This window comes from Sturnira hondurensis, unplaced genomic scaffold (genome assembly GCF_014824575.4).
Source record: "Sturnira hondurensis isolate 20B ecotype Veracruz unplaced genomic scaffold, ASM1482457v3 Scaffold0013060, whole genome shotgun sequence".
Classification (NCBI taxonomy): Eukaryota; Metazoa; Chordata; class Mammalia; order Chiroptera; family Phyllostomidae; genus Sturnira; species Sturnira hondurensis.
Genome location: NW_028085691.1, coordinates 27,533 through 46,278, shown reverse-complemented (window position 1 = coordinate 46,278; position 18,746 = coordinate 27,533). Strand labels below are relative to the sequence as shown.

At 53.1% G+C, this 18,746-nt stretch overlaps 3 pseudogenes; 1 reads left to right on the top strand and 2 right to left on the bottom strand.

The window, feature by feature from the left end:
• The first annotated feature begins 249 nt into the window (after positions 1–249).
• Positions 250–1,492, top strand: LOC118997309 (keratin, type I cytoskeletal 19-like; annotated as a pseudogene).
• Positions 1,493–8,682: 7,190 nt separating this feature from the next.
• Positions 8,683–10,572, bottom strand: LOC118997308 (PDZ domain-containing protein 4-like; annotated as a pseudogene).
• A 416-nt stretch (positions 10,573–10,988) lies between these two features.
• LOC118997320 (PDZ domain-containing protein 4-like) lies at positions 10,989–17,430 on the bottom strand (annotated as a pseudogene).
• Between the last annotated feature and the right edge of the window lie 1,316 nt (positions 17,431–18,746).

The following is an 18,746-nucleotide window of genomic DNA, read 5'->3' as shown; positions in this document are numbered from 1 at the left end:
CACCCCAAATTCTCCTGGTGTGAAGTGGGGAGCTGGTGGGGCACCATGGGCTTTCGTGGGTACCCAGCACAGGGTCTGTGTCAGCAGGGTGGTCTTGGGTGGCCTTCTGTGAAATCCTGCTGGTCATGCTAAGTAAATGTCAATGGAAGAAACATCCAGACTCCTCCAGCTGACCACGGCTCCTTTGACCAGCGTCTCTGCTTCCTCTTCTGCCACGACTTCCTAAAGCTCTTGCCAGTCTTTGGGGGCATGGACGGCAGCAACATGTGCTTCGGAAGGGGAGTTGCCTACGGTGAGCACACACAGCATTCACGAAGGCTTGGTTGGCCGTGGGTGTCAGTGTCATCTGCCTGCTTTGGGTCCTTGTCCTCCTCTGGGGGCTATGGTGGTGGCTATGTGGGCACCATGGTCAAATCTGATGGGCTTCCTGTAGGCAATGAGAAGTTGACGGTGCAGAACCTTAACAACCACCTGGCCTCCTACCTGGAGAAGGTGTGCACCCTGGAGGTAACCTGGAGGTGAAGGTCCGTGACTGGTACCAGAAGCAGGGGCCTGTGCCCACCCGAAACTGCAGCCACTACTACTGGGCCATCGGGGAGCTGCAGGACGAGATTCCTGGTGCCACCATGGAGAACTCCAAGATTGACCTGTAGATTGACAATGCCCATCTGGCTTCAATGACTTCTGAACCAAGTTTAAGATGGTGCAGGCCCTGTGCATAAGCATGGAGGCTGACATCGACGGCCTGTGCAGGGTGCTGGACGAGCTGACCCTGGCCAGAACAGACCTGGACATTCAGATTGAAGCTCTGAAGGAGGGGCTGGCCTACCTGAAGAAGAACCACAGGGAGGAAGTCAGTGTCCTGAGGAGCCAGGTGGGTGGTCAGTGTGGAGGTGGGTCCCTGGCATGGACGTAGCCAAGATCCTGAGTGAGAAGAGAAGCCAGTGTGAGATCCTGGCTGGGAGGACCCAAAGGATGCTGAATCCCCGCCCCCTACCCTTCATCACCCAGACTGCGTAGGTGAACCAGAGAGGTCGCTGGCCACACAGAGCAACTGCAAACCAGAGAGACAGAGGTCACTGACCTGCGCCACACCCTCCAGGGTCTGGAGATCCAGCGGCAGTCTCAGCTCAGCACTAAAGCTGCCCTGGAAAGCGCGCTGGGGGAAACAGAGTCCTGCTTTGGAGCCTGGTTGGCACAGATCCAGGTGCCGATTGACAGCATGAAAGCCCCGCGGAGTGATCTGCGTGCTGACACCCAGCAGCACAACCTGGAGTCCCAGCCGCTCAGGGACACCAAGATGCGCTGGAGCAGGAGAGGCCACCTGCCACAGCCCGTGTGGGGGCCAGGATGCCTATCACTACAACCTGCCTCCCACCCCGACCGCCTGAGTCCAGCAGCCTCCCTGGCTTCCTGCTTCGAGCAGAGGGATGGATGCTTCTGGGTCTGGGAGTGGGAGGGGCGGGACCTTTACCTCTGGCTCCTCCTCTAACCTGTCAAGAAAATTTTATAACCCAAAGGGGGAAAAAAGAAGCATCCAAACCTGTAGAGAATTTCTATGAGTTTGTTTGAGCCAAACTAACCACATATACCAGGGAGCAAGATCTCAAATACCACCTAGAAATCTATTTCATTAGCCAAACAATCACTTCCTCGTGCTGGTCGCCCCATGTCCTCCAAGTGGCTGCTGAACTCCAGACATCACTTCAGCACTCAAGACAGAAGAGGTAAATAAGAGTGGCAGTCACCTTTGTGCCTTCGTACTTCTGCGGGTCACACAGCCACCCCTAATTGCAAGGAAGGATTGGGAAGGGAAAGGGGGGTCGGGATGGGTGTGGGGTCAGCCAGACCACAGTGTCTGCCACACACTGGGGAGCCCGTGTGTGGAAAGTCAGTCTCAGCCTTCTGTCCGGGGAGGGACCTGCCCAGGTGAACAATGGTGTTGAATTCATTCGTTTGTTTGGTTTTTTGCCCACCTTCCCCACTCTCCTTCCCTTTGGCTACCACCAGCTTGTTATCTATATCGATAGGTCTGTTACTGTTCTGTTTTGCTTGTTTGTGTGTGTTGGCTTTATAGAGTCTACATAAAAGAGAAATCACACAGTGTGTGCCTATCACTGGCTACTTCTTGCACTCAGCACAATACCCTCTAGGTCCCTCATGTGTCCCAAATGGCAAGATTTCAATCTTCACGGTGTTAACTTTAGCCTGAGCTGGCTACCAAGCCAGTGCGGGATGGCACCACTGGGCAAATTCTTACTTTCTTCGGCCATATGCAACCCTCAGGAGCTTCCTGTGATGATGGACACAGTCCACACTGTGGGATCCAGCTCCGGCCACAGGAAGCTACTGAGCGCTTGAAATGCGCTTAGTGCACCTAAGGAACTTGATTTTTACTTTTACGTCAGTGAATTGAAATAACCACGTGTGGTGGCTTCTGCATTTGCACAGCTCTAGGGCATCCTGCTGCTCATGCACCTGTGGGAGTGTGGAGCCATTTTTAGGTATTTGATGAAGAGAACCAAGTTTAAAAGAGATGACGGATAGGCAGTCTTCCTAGTTCAAACACATCGATTAAATTTTCTTTTTCTTTTTTGGGTCAGCAGTTTGAAGGGCAAAGGCTCTTGTTTGATCTTGGCAGAATTTTTCTCCCCCAAATTTGGCTGAACTTTTTGTGGTTGTATGGTTCATTTCCTTGTAATCATAAAATGAATAAGGGGAGACAGAGTTTGGGTGTGATTGCTTATTTATTTATTAAATAATTTAATTATTTTTATTTTTAACAATTTTAAGTATTTATTGATTATGCTATTACAGTTTTCCCAATGTGTTTCCCTCTTTATTCCCCCTCCGGCCTGCACCCCCCATCCTCCAGTCTCCCCCCCACCCCCTTAGTTCACATCCATGGCTTGTAATATAAATTCTTTGGCTTCTCTGTTTTCTATAGCGTTCTTAACCTCTCCCCATGTAGTTTATGCCTACCAATTATGCTTCTTATTCCCTGTTTGTTTCTCTCCCCATTCTTCCCTCCCACGTTCCCACCAAAAACTCTCCACGTGAACTCCATTTCTCTGGTTCTGTTCCTGTTCTATTTATTTGTTTAGTTTTTAGGTTCAGTTGCTGATAGCTATGAGTTTGTAGTCATTTTACTGTTCATATTTTTTATCATCTTCTTTTTCTTAGATAAGTCCCTTTGACATGTCATGTAATCAGGGCTTGGTGATGAATTCCTTTAACTTGACCTTATCTGAGAAACACTTTATTTGCCCTTCCATTCTAAATGATGACTTTGCTGGATACAGTAACCTTGGATGGAGGTCCTTGCCTTTCATGATTTGGAATACTTCTTAAAGCCCCTTCTTGCCTGCAAGGTCTCTCGTGAGAAATCAGCTGGCAGTCTGATGGGAACTCCTTGTAGGTAACTCTCTTCTTTTCTCTTGCTGGTTTCAACATTCTCTCTTTATCTTGAATCATGGATACGTTAGTGATGATGTGCCTCCGTGTGTTCCTCCTCGGGTGTAATTTCTTTGGGACTCTCTGGACTTCCTGGAAGTCTATTTCATTCAACAGACCAGGAAGTTTTCCTTCATTATTTGTTCAAATGGGTTTTCAACTTCTCGCTCTTGTTCTTCTCCTTCTGGCACCCTTTTGATTCACATGTTGGATATTTAAAGTTGTCCTGGAGGTTGTGAAGCTGTCTGCCCGAGAGGGGTCTGAGGGGGAACAATGCCGCTCACTTGCTCTGCTCGAGCCCTGCTTTCCAATGAGCTCTCCTGTGAGACTGGGAGCTTCTCCTGCCGTGGCAACCCCCGCAGTAGACTGCGGCCAGCTTGGAGTCTTTAGTTTCCCATCCAACCCGCCTGCCTCGCCTGCGTGCTCCCCCGCCTTGCTGCACATCCTGTCTCCTCGCTGCCATCTCCCGTCTCTGCCACTCACACAGGTCTGGGTGAATTTTTCTTTGATTCCTTGGTTGTTGGAGTTCCATGCAGTTTATCTTTTTTGGGCATTTCTGGTTGTTTATTGTTTTTAGATTGGTTGTTATTTTTTTTTGTTTGTGCGAGGAAATGAAGCATTTCTACCTATGCCTCCATCTTGGCCAGAACTCTTTTCTAATAATTTTTAAAACGATTTTATTTATTTTTAGAGAGAGGGGAAGGGAGGGAGAAAGACAGGGAGGGAATCAATGTGCGGCTCTTTCTCGTGCGCCCCCTACTGGGACCTGACCCACAGCCCAGGCACGTGCCCTGACTGGGAATTGAACTGGTGACCCCCTGGCTTGCAGGCCAGCACTCAATCCACTGAGCCACATCAGTCAGGGCTAAATCATTTAATTACTTTTTAAATTGTATTTTTCCATGACCATTTCTTCTTTTTATACCCTCTTCCACTCCCACTCACTCCTTCCCCCCCAGTCACCACACTGTGGTTCGTGTCCATGAATTTTTTCTCTTTTTTTTGCTCTCCCCCTCCACCTCTTACATATACCCCCACATCTGTCAGCCTGCTCTCTCTGTATGCATCTGTCTCTATGTTTCTTGTTAGTTCAGTTTGTTCACTAAGTTCCACATGTGAGTGAGACCATATGGTGCTTGTCTTTCTCCAACTGGCTTCTTCCACTTCACATAATGTTCTCCAGGTCTGTCCATGCTTGCGATTGCTTTGTAAAAGCAGGTATACTGGGGTACAATTTACCTACAGTAAAACCCATTCTTCTTAGCTGTATGGTTCTGAGTTTTCACAAACCAACTTACTGGGCAATCACCAAAACAACCATTATAAATGACATTTTCACCCCCACCCCCCATCCCCAGCAACAAAACTTTCTTATGGGACAACTGTTGTCAAGTCATCTGTGGGAAATGTCTCATTAGTGTCATGAACACTTCTGATGCTTGAATTGGATTTAGGTCGTCTGTTCAAATTCTGCTCTATTGGACCACCCTCAGGGCCGCAGAAGTCACATTGGTGATAAAGCCATGGGACTGGCTGGGCCGGCCAAATGCCAGCACACTGCTGGTGATGAGCAGACTTGACCGACATTGACGAGAATATACCAGCCAGACGGACGCGTGTGTGCGCTAATTGAAGGCTGGCTTGGCAGCATCTTTTACTACGGAAATACTATCAGGTTCAGTGCTGGCCACGTCTACTTATACATTTTATAATTAGTGAGTTAAATACGTGTGAAGCACTTAGAACAGTCCCCAGCACTCAGCAAGGTGTACAAGAGTTCTGTTGGTGGAATGGATTATCTAAAGTCCTCCAACCATTTTATCACAAGTGTATTTTACACACTGTCCCAGAGACTTGGCACAGTTTCATAGGAACATGTTTTTGGTCCTGAAGGAAATTCCAGTGGCTCAAAGTGGGAGTGTTTCCGTTTTCCACAATTACAGAGGCAAATTCCAATAACGTCCCCAGGGCAAGTGACATCAGCATAGAAACTCTGTGGGTTTTCTGCAACCTCAGTGATGTTACCACAACTTGTCACCTGATATTCAGAACAGCCCCTTTTATTAGGTTAGTTTTCATAATTAAAAGTGGCTTTTGACCCTGTGTCCCAAATGTCCTGGAGTTCTTCAACACTGCCCGTCGTCCAGGGTGTTTTAGGGGCGGCCAGAGCTTCTCCAGGCAGCCCTCCCATTGCGGAAGGTCTGGAGGGAGGACACAGGGGCTGTCTGTCTGTCCTGTGATCAGGACTCCGGCCTGATCTTGAGGGCAAAGCCCCTCACACGCAGAGGGCGAGTCGGAGGAGGAGGTGCCTGGAAGCGCCCCCTTCCTGTGAGTGCCAGTGGACGGACGTGTGTCCTTCACACGGAGAAGCCCTTTGTCCTCGGGCGTGGTCCCAGCCCTGTCTGACTGCACGCGCTGAGGGCTGGGCTCCTGTCTCTGATGGGCTGGACTGTTTGTGCTGCTTCCTTCAACTCTTTTGTAATGTTGTTAACTTGCTGGCAGGACTCTTATGTGTTCAGGGTCCTGATGTTCCCAAATGTAATGCGCCATGACCAGATGAGGCAGAGTATCTCCATGCTCCCTGGATTTTGAATTCTTTCATTTTTCGATTCTAAAGCAGTCTCTTGTGCATAGGGTTCTACCCCCATTAAAAGCTACCAAGCGAGCGCATGCACTTCTTCAGGGAAAGACTGTAAGCTCCACTCTTCCTGTCCACTATGGTAGCCACTAGCCACATGTGGCTGTAATAGCTTAAAATTAAATGAAAATTTTAGCCCCTTCGTTGCATTGGCCACCAGCGTCTCAGTGGTCAAGGGTCAAACGTGGCTCGTGGCTACTCTGCTGAGCAGCTCAGCAAGGGGATGTTTCCCTCCCACAGGGCGTCCCCCTGGGCAGCTCACTAGGGACGTTTCCACCCCACAGAGGGTCCCACGGGCAGCCCTCCCCCAGGGGCTCTCTGAGGAGCCCACTCCCTTTGCAGACACCTGGACTCTCTGCTAACACCGGTCTCTTCTTCCAAGGCTGACGATGCCGAAGGGTTGCCTGCTGTTGGTAGGCTTTGCTTATAGTTAATTGTCTAAAAGTATAATTAGGGTTTGTTTGGCCACAGAGCAATGGTGAGCATATTTTCACGGCTGCTGGTAAAGGCACAGCTCAGCCTCAGAAATGTGTGCTGCCAAAGCCTCTACATCCGGCCGTGTTTATTTTGCCTCCTGCCCTTGTGTGTGTCTAACTTCTACTCTAACCTTCCCGTGAGGAGTGTTGCGTGTTCCCAAACTGTTCACAAACGCCCTCTGCCTTGTTTGGAGCCTAGACCCCACTACTGGCCTCTGAGTGGACACAGGATCCTATTCAATCATCTCCAGCTTCAAAGAACATCATTTCAAAGTCGGGCTCTTTGCAGTGGGTGACCGGGCTCTTTCTAAAAATGTCAGGACACTTCTCATGAGGATGAAAAACATTGTACAGTTTTGACTCTCTGCAGCTGTCCGGGTAAAGAGGGAAGGGAAAGAAGTCCTGGGTATTTACCCACCACGTTTCCTGTGATAACCCTCCACCCCAAAGAGGGTGAGCTTCGAAACCCGATCCCTTGGCTCAATTTCTGCGTTAATAATGCCCAGTGTTACCGCTGTTCTCTGCTGACAGCATGCTGGAGGAAGGCTTTTTTTAAAAACGATTTTAATTAATTTATTTTTAGAGAGAGGGGAAGGGAGAAAGAAAGAGAGGGAGAGAAACATCAGCGTGTGGTTGCCTCTCATGCGCCCCCTACTGGGGACCTGGCCTGCAACCCAGGCCTGTGCCCTGACTGGGAATCCAGCCAGCGACCCTTTGGTGTGCAGGGTGGCGCTCAATCCACTGAGCCACACCAGCCAGTGCACCGTGTAGGAGGAATTCTCGATCAAAGACAAAATCAGGGAGACCCCCTTCTCCTTATCAAACCATAAATCAGTCTCTTGGTTCTGCTTTACAAGCAGAGGGTGAAATGTTCAGGAGCCCAAGATAACAGTCAAAAAAAATTTTAAACACTGTAAAAGGGAAGCTTTGTTGTTGTGATGCCAGTGGCGGATGGGTGTTCAGCCTGTCTGACTCCGGGCTGATGCTCTCTGAGGCCCAGGGGCCCTAGGAGCTGAGGCGGCTCTCACTAGGTGCACCAGCCTCTGAGGGCTGCCCAGGCCACTCTTGCAGAGTGGGGAGCAGGACATCACCCAGTTAGCCCAGCTGGCCAGGCACCCCTCTCACTGGGGCCCAGGCCACTCCCTCAGCTCCACCGGGGTCTCATCACAAAAGCCTTTTGCTCTTACTCACGGGCCTTGGCTTCTGGACCCATCAGGTGCGAGTATGGCCCTCAGAAGAGCAGCCACACTCCACATGGAGTGAGGCCCAGCCCTGGGCTCCATTATTTCTTCTTGGGTGGACACGGTCCCCTCAGCCCCCAGTCTTGGCTCTCTCCCTTGCTCACAGAGGTGGTAGCTCCTAGGGTGAGACTCGGAAGCCAAGTCAAAGGCTCCTTGTCCCCACGACACAGAGAGCAGGCCAGCAGGAGAGCTGCTTCCCAGTCTTCCCTCCCTTCCCACCCTTGCCCTTCCCTCCCCTTCCCTCCCCTTCCCCCCCCTTCCCTCCCACCCCACCCTCCATCTCTTACTCCTCCCACCCACCTCCTTCCCAGCCTTCACTGAGCGGTGTCATGTTTGTCAGGCTGCCTGAAGGAGCTGTCAGCCTCCAGGGCAGGTGCACAAAACAGGAAAACAATTGGTGAGTGCAGGAAGGGAGAAAACCCACCAAAATCAGGGTTGCCTTTGTCTACAGGTCATGGTGGTTCCCAGCTAGGGGACAGTCTGCTCAGCTCCGAGGCTGAACATTCTCTGGAGCTGAGGACAGTCCTGTTTGCCTCCTTTTTGAGTCAACTTCCCTCCCAAGAACCCACACTGAGAGAGCCCTGGAGGGGTGTGCATGGTGCGTGCACCTGCGCTGCCTGGGCTCATGTTGCACACACATGTGCACACAACAGAAGGGGTGCCCCTGCTCCTCAGGGGCTTCTCTCTGGTAACAGAGTCCTGTGCACACACAGGGAGACAGGTTCACACACACCTGTGCACACGCAGACACACACTAGATTCTAAGGGAGAGCAGGGGGTGGGGTGCTTCACGGCCTGCTGGTAACAGAGTCCTGTGCACACACAGGGAGACAGGTGCACACACACCTGTGCACACGCAGACACACACTAGATTCTAAGGGAGAGCAGGGGGTGGGGTGCTTCGCGGCCCGCTGGCCCCCAGCTCACAGAGGCTCTGCTCCAGCAGCCAGGCCCTCACACAGGGCTCCTGGAGCTGCTGCTGCATCTTCAACAGAGGTTGCGGCACTTGAATGCCAGGTGCCTCAGCTCTTCCTACAGCATGGCCGTCCCCGGGCCCTCTCTTGGCCCTCTCTTGGCCCAGGCTCTCACTGTGGTGGAGTCCTTGGCACTGTTGCCACAGGAGTCACAATAGTGATGAGGAGAGGAGGCGTGACTTGGATAGACTGGCTGTGGTTCTCCAGGTGGCACTTGACCTCCAGCAGCTCCTGGTATTGCTCCTACTCTTCGTAGGTGAGGCCAGGATGTTCCTCACCCTCAGCCCAGCCCCCTCAGACAGCAGGGAGTCCAGGCTCAAGTGGAAGCCCCCACTGCCCAGGGCGCCCCCTTACAGTCCAAAGTCTTGCAGGGTCCCAGGCAAGTTTGTGGTGCTCGTCGCTTGTCTCCCAGCAGGTCGGGCTCAGAGCTCTCCTCATTGAGGGAGCTCTCATTCTCCTCCCCACCCCACTGTCCAGCTCCTGACTGTTGCTCAAACCTGGGCCCCCCTGGGGGACCCCTTGCTCCTCTTCATTTCTGAGCTGCTGGGACGGGCTGATTTCAAATTCGGAGCACGCAGGTCCCCCTCACTCTCTGTCCAGTCATCCAGGAAGTCATCTGGTCACTGTCCTTCCATCGCTTTGCCAGCGGGCTCTCAGGCCGGGCCACCAGCAGGGAGAGGTTGGTGTTCTCCCCCTGGCTCTGCAAGGCCACGGCCTCCTCCTGGTTCTGGGCGTCCACACTGTGCACCTGGATGATTCAGTCTCCCTCTCCGATCTCGCCTTTGGCTGCAGTGCCGCCAGGACTCACCTCCCAGTGCCGATGCCCAGGCCCTCTCCACCGGCTGTGTGGCAGCAAACCATCAGGCCCAGCCCATCCTGGTGGCTGGCTTTGCACAGCCCCCTCCTCATACTCCTGCTGGTCCTCAGGGTCCACCTCCTGCTGGCCACTCTCACTGAACTCCACTGGGTCCTAATACTCACAGCTGAAGGGGGAGCTCAGAGAGGAGGGAGGCTCCAGGGTGACTGTGGGTGTGGTGGGCGGACTCGGCTTGAAGGTGATGTCAGGCTGAGTGCCACTGTCCACCAGCTGCAGGCTGTGACAGGAGCCGTCCCCCCAGAGGTGGGGGCAGCACCTCAGCACCTGGATCTCCTGGGACTCCTTGGAGGAACTTGGGGCCCCCACCGTGTGCTCCTGAGACAGCTTGGAGAGCTCCTTCCCACTCCCCTGGGGCATATCTCTGGGCTGCTCCTTGGGTTTCTGGACCAGGGACCCACACAGCCCCTCCCGTGGTGCTGGCCTGCGAGGGAAGTGGGGAAAACATGGAAATGCCTTTCACTGGCCCCTGTGCAGGACCTTAAACACGGTTTTTAAACTAAGTCCCTTTTGATTATTATTCAAGATAATATTACATTAACTATTGGGCATTACAAACTCTGGTTCCCCAGCCCTCGGCTGACAGGTTTGTTTGCTTCTTTCTTCTCACAACCCCGAACTCCGAAGCCTCTCTCATCTCAGTGCCCACAGTGCGGGCTCCTTCACAGTCAGGGTCTGGGGACGGGAAATTCTTCGGGCACAGAGTGACCNCCCCCCTTCCCTCCCACCCCACCCTCCATCTCTTACTCCTCCCACCCACCTCCTTCCCAGCCCTCACTGAGGGGTGTCACCTTTGTCAGGCTGCCTGAAGGAGCTGGCAGCCCCCAGGGCAGGTGCACAAAACAGGAAAACAATTGGTGAGCGCAGGAAGGGAGAAAACCCACCAAAATCAGGGTTGCCTTTGCCTACAGGTCATGGTGGTTCCCAGCTAGGGGACAGTCTGCTCAGCTCTGAGGCTGAACATTCTCTGGAGCTGAAGTCAGTCCTGACTGGCTCCTTTTTGAGTCAACTACCTCCCAAGAACCCACACTGAGAGAGCCCTGGAGGGGTGTGCATGGTGTGTGCACCTGCGCTGCCTGGGCTCATGTTGCACACACATGTCACACAACTGAAGGGGTGCCCCTGCTCCTCGGGGGCTTCTCTCTGGTAACAGAGTCCTGTGCACACACAGGAAGACAGGTGCACACACACCTGTGCACACGCAGACACACACTAGATTCTAAGGGAGAGCAGGGGGTGGGGTGCTTCACGGCCTGCTGGTAACAGAGTCCTGTGCACACACAGGGAGACAGGTGCACACACACCTGTGCACACGCAGACACACACTAGATTCTAAGGGAGAGCAGGGGGTGGGGTGCTTTGCGGCCCGCTGGCCCCCAGCTCACAGAGGCTCTGCTCCAGCAGCCAGGCCCTCACGCAGGGCTCCTGGAGCTGCTGCTGCATCTGCAACAGAGGTTGCGGCACTTGAATGCCAGGTGCCTCAGCTCCTCCTACAGCATGGCCATCCCCGGGCCCTCCCTTGGCCCTCTCTTGGCCCAGGCTCTCACTGCGGTGGAGTCCTTGGCACTGTTGCCACAGGAGTCACAATAGTGATGGGGAGAGGAGGCGTGACTTGGATGGACTGGTTGTGCTTCTCCAGGTGGCACTTGATCTCCAGCAGCTCCTGGTATTGCCCCTACTCTTCGTAGGTGAGGCCAGGGTGTTCCTCACCCTCAGCCCAGCCCCCTCAGACAGCAGGGAGTCCAGGCTCAAGTGGAAGCCCCCACTGCCCAGGGCGTCCCCTTACAGTCCAAAGTCTTGCAGGGTCCCAGGCAAGTTTGTGGTGCTCGTCGCTTGTCTCCCAGCAGGTCGGGCTCAGAGCTCTCCTCATTGTGGGAGCTCTCATTCTCCTCCCCACCCCACTGTCCAGCTCCTGACTGTTGCTCAAACCTGGGCCCACCTGGGGGACCCCTTGCTCCTCTTCATTTCTGAGCTGCTGGGAAGGGCTGATTTCAAATTCAGAGCATGCAGGTCCCCCTCACTCTCTGTCCAGTCATCCAGGAAGTCATCTGGTCACTGTCCTTCCATCGCTTTGCCAGCTGGCTCTCAGGCCCGGCCACCAGCAGGGAGATGTTGGTGTTCTCCCCCTGGCTCTGCAAGGCCACGGCCTCCTCCTGGTCCTGGGCGTCCACACTGTGCACCTGGATGATTCAGTCTCCCTCTCCGATCTCGCCTTTGGCTGCAGTGCCGCCAGGACTCACCTCCCAGTGCCGATGCCCAGGTCCTCTCCACCGGCTGTGTGGCAGCAAACCATCAGGCCCAGCCCATCCTGGTGGCTGGCTTTGCACAGCCCCCTCCTCATACTCCTGCTGGTCCTCACGGTCCACCTCCTGCTGGCCACTCTCACTGAACTCCACTGGGTCCTAATACTCACAGGTGAAGGGGGAGCTCAGAGAGGAGGGAGGCTCCAGGGTGACTGTGGCTGTGGTGGGCGGACTCAGCTTGAAGGTGATGTCAGGCTGAGTGCCACTGTCCACCAGCTGCAGGCTGTGACAGGAGCTGTCCTCCCAGAGGTGGGGGCAGCACCTCAGCACCTGGATCTCCCAGGACTCCTTGGAGGAGCGCAGAATCCCCACCGTGTGCTCCTGAGACAGCTTGGAGAGCTCCTTCCCGCTCCCCTGGGGCATAGCTCTGGGCTGCTCCTTGGGTTTCTGGACCAGGGACCCACACAGTCCCTCCCGTGGTGCTGGCCTGTGAGGGAAGCGGGGGGAAAACATGGAAATGCCTTTCACTGGCCCCTGTGCAGGACCTTAAACACAGTTTTTAAACTAAGTCCCTTTTGATTATTACTAAAGATAATATTACATTAACTACCGGGCATTACAAACTCTGGTTCCCCAGCCCTCTGCTGACAGGTTTGTTTGCTTCTTTCTTCTCACAACCCCGAACTCCGAAGCCTCTCTCATCTCAGTGCCCACAGTGCGGGCTCCTTCACAGTCAGGGTCCGGGGATGGGAAATTCTTCGGGCACAGAGTGACCATCCCTCTCTTTTCACCAACGTGATTGGCAGTGAATATGTCGAATTACTCCTTCTCTTTCTCATTTGGGGCACTGGTTCTCAACTAGAAACATCACAGAATAGAAAGCAGGTTTAGTTTCTCAAGGCAGGGAGCAAGAAACAGAAATTTCACACAATAGAATACTTTCATCGGCATTCTTGGTTTGTAACTTCAGCTTTTCAAAAACTGCTTAATGCTAATAGGACTCATAAAACATTTGCAATAATAATTTCACGTAATAATAACAAAGTATGTGAATAACAAAGACAGAGCCTCTGTCTTCTACAATAACCAATGTTTCCAGAAAACTAGGATTTAAGAGTGTTTTCTGTATCAGTGTGTGACTTGCTTTGATAAAAATGGATACTCACATTATCTTGAAAATTATCAACAAAATGGGTGGTTTGCCCACGTGCAGACAAGCATGAACCTGGCAGGTCCTACTGCTGAACTGCGAGAGGCCTGCTTACAAGGTCGGCCCCTGGCTGGCAGCCAGGAATTTGGACCTGGAGAGGGTTCCCACCTTTTTCAGGACTGGTGAGAATGTCCCTAAACTGTACAAACCTTATGGTTTATGGTGACCCCTTCTGGGAGTCTGGGATTCTGGTCTGTGCCCAGCAGAGGGCGCCCACGTGACCAGCCCCCAAGACCCTCTGAGAGCTGAGTCTTTGCTGAGCTTTCTGGGGGCAGTGCTTCTTGTGTGGGCGCAACTCACTGCTGGGGGAGTTGAGTGTGTCCTGTGTCTCCGACGAGAGAGAGAGAAAGAGAGAGAGAGAGAGAGGGGGAGAGAGGGAGAGAGAGAGAGAGACCCTTGGGAGCTCACGTCGGTTCTCCAGGCTTCACCCCACATGCCTTTTCCCTTGGCTGACTTCCCCCTGTAACCTTTTGCTCTAATCAATCAGAGCCCTGACTGAGCACAACTGTGTGATGGGAACTGTGAGTCCCAGTGAAGCATCTGACCTGGGTGACCTTGGAGACCCCAACATAGCCCCTTAAGAGAACTGGTACCTCATAATATTTAAAATCACCAAAACTAACTTCTAGCCATAATGCATAAATTTATCATTAGAGCAATTTCCCATAAGCCTGTGCAAGAAAGTCAGTGAAGAAAGAAATCCCGGAGTTTGGTCAAGGCCCTGCTGCTGCCAGTGACAGGTGACAGTGACCTGTGGGCACTGCAGGGACTAGAAGCCCTCTGACCCCTGCTGTGTGGAGTTTGGACAGAGGCAGCCATGCCATGAAAGGGCTAAAAGAAATAGGACATCTGTCTCAGTCTCAAACATCAATTAAAATGATTTACAAGAATCCTAATGAACTGTGTTCTAAACCGGCCTGTGTGGAAGGACTGAGATGCACGTGACTTTGACCCTGTGGAAACTGGAGACGGACTACCCTGTGATGGACCCACAAGGGAGGGAGCTCCGGGCGGTCCAACGGACAGGGAGTTGTGGGGCGAGGCCGCCACCTTAGCCGGTGTGAACAGCATTACAAAGAGTGTGACCTGTGATGCTCTCGTGCCTGTCAGGTGTCATCCTGATCACTGATGATTGTTACACTTGGAAGAAGCTCAGCACATTCTCAGTGATGGACATGCTTCTCTGTCCTGCATGAATTTTAGTGGCAAATTTAGGGTCAGTGGGGGGGCATCTGGGGTTGCAGGACTGACAGGTCCCCTCCTTACAGGTAAGGGTGCAACTTGAACGTGGGCATCCACAATGAAAGAAAGCACATTTTAGGAGGTCTTCTACCAGCTGCCCTCCTATTCAATAAGAGAATTGATCACCATCAAGTTTCTTTTTCCAGGCCTGGCTGAAATAACAATGACGTCCCCAGGCTCTTCACTGGTCACCAAACCCTTCAAGCATAAACATGGCCATGTGACCACGTCCCTCCTGCCGGGAAGAGAGGAGGACCCCGATGTCGGAGTCAGATGGTCTTGTTCCTCAGGAAAGGGCATCTGTAGACTGGAGAGCTTGAGGAAAAGGAAGTGCAGTGAATTAAAACGCAGAGACTCAGAAAGGGGCGTTGAGGGCACAATTCTGCCATAATGTCCAAGTTGGAGGCGGGAGGTTGCCGGGCAGCAGAAGGATCAGGAATGCTGGTTCCCAGGCTGCGGGTGATGTCTGTGGTCAGGTCAGCAGCCTGTGAAGAAGAAGAATCAAAGACAACCCAAGCTCAGAGGCTCCGTTTCCTCTCCCTCCCGATCCCAGGAGAGAACAAATTAGAGCGAGAGGCTGAGTGTTGGTCTGAGGAAGGATGGGAGAGAGTCTCTGGCGTTTCCTGGAGCAGTGGGGCAAAGCTCATCGCTTGCACCGACCGGAAGAGGGAACCGGACGATAGGCTCAACCTGAGTAAGAGGGTCAGCCTCGGAGAGTGTCTCCTGCTCCCCAGGGCACCCCCGTGGTGCATCCTGAGCACAGAGCACTCGTTCGTGCTCCCAGTGCATGCTGCAGTGCAACACATCGCACCCCAGAGGAGGAAGGGAGCAGGAAACCACCTGTTGGCTGAGGTCCTTCCAGTCCTGAAATGAAAGTGAAAGAGAAGTTGGATTTAGTAATTGAGGGAGTAAAGAGCAGCAGCCTTTTGGAAAATTATACAAACCTTTGCATCCCACGCCCACACCACTGGGAATGAAAGCAGAGCCCAAGCTGTAGACTTACGCTGACCCCAGGCTTAAAAGAACACCCTGCAGCATGGGGTCCCTGCTCGGGTCTCAGGTACGTCGCTGGGCCGTGGTCTCGGTCTAGGCATCTTCTTCCCTCCACAGCTGTCATCGCCTGGTCAGATCTCATCGCTACGGCCTCATTTGCTCTGTCATTTTGCTTTTCTGTCTCAACTTCATCACTGAGTGAGGCAGTGGAAAGACGATAGTCACCACTTTCCGGAAGTTTCTTACCTTGCTGGCCTCTGACATGGAGAATGAAGCTCTCGAGGAGGGCGAGGAGCCCCCAGCACGGAGCCCCCAACTCTCGTCAGCATCTTGCTCCGGGCAGAATCTGACAGAGCCTCTGGAAGGACAGACCCAGGGTCAGTCTCACCCCACCTGCTACGGTCCCTGGCCCTGCCTGACCCCTGGAGCCTGGCCTAGTCCACTGTGGAGACAAAGGGGAGGGCAGTGCCAGGCGTGGAACCACGGTGGGGGAGGAGCAGACGTGGAACGCACCCAGTGTTCTGGGTCTCGGACTGATGACACCCACAAGAGGCAAATGCTGGTTCTAGGTCAAGGCAGTAAGTCCCAGCATAAGGGACTGGAGGGCGATGGAAGGGAGGGGCCAGGTCCCAGTGTGAGGGCCAGTCATGAAGGTGATCGCTTTTCTGGGATTTTCTGACTAGGGGAGATTCTTTAGGAGTCCCCTAGGACAGGGATAGGTGCACCCTAGAATCACCAGAACCCTGCTGCTCCCAGCCTAGACCATGGTTAGGGGGTTGGTGAGGACACATGGGATGGTGTGGCCCCGAAGGGTAGTGAGTGGATTCTGAGCCTGGAGCCCAGAGGGTTATCGAGAGATAAGTCACCCCACTCCCTGGTGACAGGTCTGTCCAAGCTGGTGTGCTCCACTTGGCAGGTGTAGACGTCTCCCTGCTGGGGGTCATGTCCAGCATCACCAGGGTCTGGAAGGTCCAGTCTCCGTTATAGATACTGTTAGTGGACAGAACCCCAGCTGTTTCCTTAGCCCTTTTCAGGAGCCAGCAGACTTGAATGTCGCCTGGGTAGAAATCTGTCACCTGGCAGACAAGCAAGTTGGGGAGCTGCAGGGATCCCTTCTTAGAGGGGGACACATTCACTCGAGGCGGGACTAGAGATGAGAGAAAGAGCCCTGGCTGGTGTGGCTCAGTGGATTGAGTGCTGGCCTGTGAACCAAAGGGTCTCTTTGGTACGGGCTCAGTACGGGCTCAGGTGACAAGGACTGTGATCTCGTCCAGGTGTTTATTCATGACGGGAGTGAGGACACGGACGAGAGCATCCTGTCACACTGCGTTCAGGCCTGGCTGCCACCCACCACTCGGGCCTCTGTCAGGTCCACTTCCCCCCTGACCCTTCCCTTCCCAAACTCACACAATTTAAAGTGCACACGCCACTCCCCTTACTGTCCCCAAACATCCCTGAGGATGGCCAATATTGACCACATCCATGACCTGCCTACACTCCCCTCAAACGTCGGGGTGTCCTCATGCCCTGTTCCCGACTCTCTCCTGGACGTTCTCAACGAGGGTTGTCCCCTCGCGTCATCCCCTAACCGTCAACCGTAACTAGCAGCCCCGCGGGCACACTTCCACCCGGCCCTCCTTTCTGAGTCCCACAGGTGTCTGCCCACGCGGCCCCTGGACACCTCCAGACGGACATCCCACAGGACCCTCAAGGTCAGCCCGTGCAGACGAAACCCGCACTCCCTCCCTCACACCTGTTTTCCTCCCAGGTCCTTGGTGAGTGGTGTCACCAACCACCCGTCCTCCAGCCCAGAGTTCAGTCACCCGGAACCCACTCTGTCCCTCACTCACCACCTCTGATCAGATAACCGAACTGTTATTTGGTCCCCCGCCCCTCCTGTCCCCTGTGAGAGTTAACTCACTCCCAACCTGGCTTAATTGGGTGGCCACTTAACCCTCCTCCCTGCCTCAGTGTTACCTCCTCCAGTTTCCCTCGGACTTAAAGCCACACGAGCCTCAGTGTGATGTCCCGTCTTCCCACATGATGAGCCAGGCTCGTTGCGATCTGACCCTGCTCACCTGACCATTTCTGCTTCTGCCTCTCCCGCTTCCTTTCAGTCATTCTATGGTTTTACAAGGGTGAGCACCGAACCAACATAAAAAAACAAAATGTTGAGCCCTGGCTGGTGTAGCTCAGTGGATTGAGCGTAGGCCTGCGAACCAGAAGATCGTGGTTCGATTCCCGGTCAGGGCACATTCCTAGGTTGCAGGCCAGTTCCCAGAAGGGGACGCATGAGAGGTAACCATATATTGATATTTCTCTCCCTATGTCCTTCCCTTCCCTTCTAAAGATCAATAAATAAAATCTTATTTTTTTTTTTTATCTGGAGCGTGGGCCCTTGTAGGATAGGCTTTCCCCACTAGGCAAGTGTTCTAGGAACTCATGTGTATCATGTACCAGCTGGCGTTGTTGTGAGAGGCTGCATTTGGCTTGTAGTGATTTTTTTTGAAGCCTCAACACATTTGCCCATTTCATGACGGGTGATTTATGAGCACGCCTGCCCACACCACACTGAGTGTTCAGCAGTTCATGACTAAAAGGAATATGACCCCGTGCCCTACACTCCCTATTCCCCTGACGGGAGTGGCTTTCTTTGTGTCCCTGGATGAAAAAGTCCTCAAAGGAAAGTGTTTTGCTCACGTGGAAGAGGTGAAACAAAGAGCAGCAGATGCACAAAAAGGCATCAAAATCAATGGCTTTAAAAACTGTGTTGAGCGGTGGGAAAAACATCTGGATCGGAGTATTGCATCAAACGGAGGGCAGTCAGAAGTAATGCAGTTTGAACATGTAAGAATGAGTCCACAACTTTGTACGAGTACATTCCAGTGTTTAGGGTCTGCTCTCATATCTTTGTGATTCCTTTGCCTTTTTGTGCTGCTTATTTCACATTGCATCATATTTGCATATCATCCAAACAGAAATTCTAAAAAAGTGCAAAGTAAAAATATATTGTGGTCCTAATGCTCACACTAAAAATGCCCAGGTCCATCTTGCCCTTCAACACCAGGCTGGGCATCACCTTCTCTGAGAGACGTTCAGAAGTTCTCTCTCCCCACCCACAGTCGCTCCTCAGCTGCCTGCAGCGCTCACTGTGGGCAGCTGCGCACCCTGCTTCCCGTCTGCTTACAGACTGAACACCTGCTCTTTACCCTCCCCCTGCATTTGTTCTGTTCCCAGGGTCCCTGGTGAGTGAGCACCACCACCCCTCAGGCTCAGCAACCTGGAAATGCAGGCATTCACTGTAACTCTTTCCAGGTTCCCCGCTCTGACTAGGGCCTGGAGCTGAGGTGCCCTGGCGCCTCCTATGAGGTGACCTCTTAGAAAGCCCTCACAGTGAATTCA